This window comes from Dermacentor silvarum, chromosome 5, assembly GCF_013339745.2.
Source record: "Dermacentor silvarum isolate Dsil-2018 chromosome 5, BIME_Dsil_1.4, whole genome shotgun sequence".
Classification (NCBI taxonomy): Eukaryota; Metazoa; Arthropoda; class Arachnida; order Ixodida; family Ixodidae; genus Dermacentor; species Dermacentor silvarum.
In genome coordinates, this window is record NC_051158.1 from 20,727,867 (window position 1) to 20,732,762 (window position 4,896).

A 4,896-nucleotide genomic window follows, 5' to 3' on the forward strand; every position below is an offset into this window, starting at 1 on the left:
GGAGATAATATTCTCCTAGACTAGCCAAGTCAAGCTGTGTTCATTTATTTATTCACTTGCATTCGGTCTTAATTCAGCCTCCTGGGCCCGGAATCAAATCTGCGACCTGGTTTCTCAGAACAGCAACAAAAACGAATACAAGTGAACGAAGTAGTAAAGAAAGGCAATGAATATTGCCTGTCGTCTGCATCTCGTCTGCTTGTCATCTGGATCGTGTTTACGCCATAAACAGTGCACGCTTCCCTTACAGAAGTCATTTGTATAAGTTTTGTTATCTTCCCATTAAATTACTGTTCGTTTCATCGTAACTTTAGTTGAGATTGTATTGAATGTCGCGCAAGCACTTGCTTCAAACAACGAAAACGAACACAATCGATGCGAACATTGTAGTAAAGGGAAGCAGTGAATGCCGTCTGCTTGTCGTCTGCATCGCAGTCACATCAAAAACAGTGCGCGCGCTTCCCTTACAGCAGTCGTTCATACCAGCTCTGTTGTCTTCACGTTGAATTACGTTTGCTTTCAACGGAACTTCTGTCGAAATGCAGTTGAATATCATTCGTGAGTTTTTTGCAAGGACTCCGGTCCAATTTACCTTTGTCTCGCAGAATTGCTGCCACAGGCCCTTATATTCTCAATACGGTTTCATTGAGAGTCAACAGAAACTAAACAGAACTTTTTATGATGCTCGCGCTTCCCGCCTGCACTGCTTGATTAGATCGCATTGGAAGCTTGCAAACCCGTGTCGACCCTTTCGAAGATTTTTTCCGGCCACTTTGCGCTGTCGCCTCTGGTATATACAGCGCTACGAGCCTTTTGGCGAATGGCGCGCACTCTGTTTACCGGAAGGTAAAACTGATTACGATCCGGCTTTCCGTTCGGCGTGGGCGCCCGCTAAACGCTGTAACCGTGCAGCGCCCACAACGCAATTTTTTGGCGAGGCTTCAGGTTTGGTGTTTTTCCTCGATCCGTTCTGATGCAGTTAGTCTCGGACTTTGTTTGCTTGTTTTTGTTGGTTTGTCAGTTTGTGTGCTGTTTGGTGGTTTGTTCCCATGGCGTGCGGAAGACGTACGCAATTGCAAGACACAGGACACACAGAGAGAGAGGACAACGCTTGTTGTTGTCAAGCCTTTCCTCCATGTCCTACGTCACGCATTCGCGTTTTAGCCATGCGCCGTGGAAATTCACCGCCTATAACCTAATCGCTTTCTTGTTTGTATGTCTGTTTGATTGTTTGTTTCTTTGTTTCTTTGTTCCTTCGTTCGTTTGTTTGTTTGTTTGTTTGTTTGTTTGTTTGTTTGTTTGTTTGTTTGTTTGTTTGTTTGTTTGTTTGTTTGTTTGTTTGTTTGTTTGTTTGTTTGTTTGTTTCAAATAATCGCTTGTGGACGGCCAGAAGTTTACATGGGAAAAAGAATAAACAGGGAATACGTGTGCTGGTAGGAGAAAATGGATATGCTGGTACATACTACATAATGTCAGACACACGGAATTATTACGCTGTATTTGGCATTGTGTCTCGGTACGCGAACGCATATGGCTACGCAAAATAAGTGTGCGTCTTTCGCAAAAGCAACGTGTTGCACAACACCAGACGACAAATTGACAAGGCTCCTTATTAGAGGAGGAGGGGGAGGAAAAAAGAAGAAAGGAAAGGCATGGAGGTTAACCAGACGCACGTCCGGTTTGCTACCCTACACGGGGGAAGGGGTTTAAAGGGATGAAAAGAAAGGAGAGGGGGAAGAAAGTACTCGCAGTATGAACACTTGTGGTTGTCCAACACTTCACAATCGGTCACTGAGGCCAGTAGAGTAAACAAAGTGCAATACTAGTACACCCTGATAGATTTCTTCTAAGCTAATTTAGCTCCCTACGTCTTCCTTGAATTGTATTTGAATAGCTTGCATAGATCCTATAGATAATTTTCAATGAAAAGCGTATAAAACTACTTACGTAGACACAATAAATAAATACATGAATAAGTGAATAAATAAATCTATCAGGAAGAGCCAAAGCAATATTCAGCTTGTTTCTTACCTAGGAAGCATTACCTCGAAGACAACTCCCGTTTTGCTAGTATTCGAATACATCTAAATGCATGAATACTCTTAAAATTCCACCACTGGACCGACTTGAATAAAATTTGTCGCATTTAGGAGATAAGCTTAGCTCTACCGACTGCAGCACGCACAACATTGATTTATATTCTCAAATTTCTTTACAAATATCGTCGGAAATAGGTAAGCTTGAATAAAAAAATTCAGGTACAAGTGTACAAGTCTGTAAGCCCGCACCGAAAACAGATATCGCAGTGTCGTAAACTGCCTCTCCTATAGGGCCTCTCAAGCGAATAAATTAGAAACATTAGTTGACAGCTTACCAGAAATGTTTAGTGCGTACAAAGGCTTCGAAAAAGCCCTACTCACAAATTAGCGCTATATTTCACAGCACTGTACAAATGCGTCAATTGTGCCAGTTTTGGGTGTATTTTATTAGGTGCGCTTCACACAACTGCGGCATGATGAGTTATGAAGTTGTAAACTTGATGCCTCTGTTTGCTTTAGTTTGTTTTTCTCAATTTTTCAATTTTTTTGTAAAAATGTTAACCGCGTAAGTAAGATATCCGGCTCAAGTCACCAAACATTCACTTTTCTTTTCTCTTTCTTAGTTTTTTAACGCAACAAACCTCCTCACATTCGGTACAGTCGATGCCGACCAACATGATTTCTCCGTTCCCATGTATTTACACGGCGGCTCCGAAGGCCCTTAACCAAAAGCTCCACCAAAGTTGCTTTTAACAAGTGATAATAGTTTTGAACTCGATAGTGATGAGTTTTGCTGGAATGACGTCAGCTGTGGTAGAGCTGGTGGGCAGTATACGGACGTGCATGTGTTGTTAGGAGAAAATCGGTCTGCTGGTACTACTACGTAACGTCAGACTCCAAGTTGCTTCTCACTTAACAAGTAAGAAGTTTTGAACTCGATAGTGGTGAGTTTTGCTGGGATGACGTCAGCTGTGGTATAGAGCTGGTGGGCAGTATACGGACGTGTATTGCTAGGACAAAATGGGTTTGCTGGTACTGCTACATACTGTCAGACGTAATGCCAGACTCCAAGTTGCTTCTCACTTAACAAGTGAGAATAGTTTTGAACTCGATAGTGATGAGTTTTGCTGGGATGACGTCAGCTGCGGTATAGAGCTGGTGGACAGTATACGGACGTGTGTTGCTAGGAGAAAATGGGTCTGCTGGTACTACTACATAATGTCAGACATAATGCCCGACTCCAGGTTGCTTCTTACTTAACAAGTGAGAATAGTTTTGAACTCGATAGTGATAAGTTTTGCTGGGATGACGTCAGCTGGCGTATAGAGCTCGCGTCCCTCGCACGCTTTCACTCGCACATACACCATACGGCGCGCGGCGACGATTTCATAGCCATTGGACTTTATACGGAACCTCACGGTGACGGCAACGCCGACAGCAGAAATCCGCTTGGAGTGTCCATATAATTGCTATCGCAATAAAACAGAAGAGCTTTTTGCACAGATATACTCGCAAGCAAAAGCACTACAATAGCATTTAGAGAAAGACATGCAAGTTTAAGGGGAAACAAACAGGTTTTCAGGAGATACAGCCGATACAATTGTTTTACAGGAGCGATATAACAACTTAAAATAGAAGAGTTCGTTATTTGACACATTTACTATATCATTTGATAGACTGTTTCATTGTCTCATTGATTTGGGAGGAGGGGGGGAAGGAGGAGTAAAAAGTGTTTGATCTGCAGTTATAGGGGGCTGAGATTTTTTTTCTTCTCACAGCGAGTGGATATGTAGTCTGGTTCTAGAAGATATAGTTGTAGCATGACACCTGTATGATATCGGCAATGAACGTGCCAGTCAAGCTGCCCGTTTAACCCATGGATGCAGAAGACATGCCACCTATCAATCCCGCTTTCTAGGACAGACGCTCCAAGGATGGTCCACCATGCTTGCACGCAAATGCAACACTTTTTCTGAATGGGATGAGCCACACTTCGTGCGTGCGTTCGACTTCCACCTTCGACTCCCATTAAGACTTCCCCGAAGAGACGCGACCCTTTTGTGTAGGCTAAGGTAGGGCGTCGCGTTTACCAATGTCCTACGCGTTCCGCATAGGAGTGGCCGACACCGCCGCCTGCGGCCACTGCGGCGACGAGTAAGCCATACGTCATGTCCGGTGCCAGTGCCCGCAGTATACAGTGTGCAGAGACAATCGCTCTCCACCGAGGTCCACTAATTGGACGACCTGTCCCTGTCGGAGGAAAGGGTTCTACAACGTCGACGGGTCTTATCGTTGGATCAGAAGGCCGTACTGCGTTTCTTGTGTTCCGCCGGCCTGCATTTATCTTTCGGTTAACCTTTCACATCCCCTTCTTTCTAATTGTATAACTCCCTTCCTACACACACACACACACACACATATATATGTATATATATATATATATATATATATATATATATATATATATTTGTCCTCGTTTCAACCCCTATTTGCCGCACCCCAATGAAAGGTGAACCGGAAACTCGCATCTGCTTAACCTCCCGGCCTTTCCTCCTTTTTCTCTCTTTCTATGTATATATATATACAGGGTGTCCCAGCTATCATGCAGCACGATTTTAAAAAAGAGGAACGGCGTTACCCGAAGCAAACCTAGTGCGTATTTCCAGTACAGAGGAGTAGCCGCCAGTAATTTTTTGTTGCTAAGATTTAATTAGTAAATGTAATTAATTATCTAAGTCGAGAAGTACTGTCCTAATTATCAAAGTTTCAATGAGAAAGTTGTAGAGCAACATGAAAAACTCCCGATACAGCTTTCTGTTGTTCAATACGTGCTAGATAAATGTGTTTACTGGGTGTG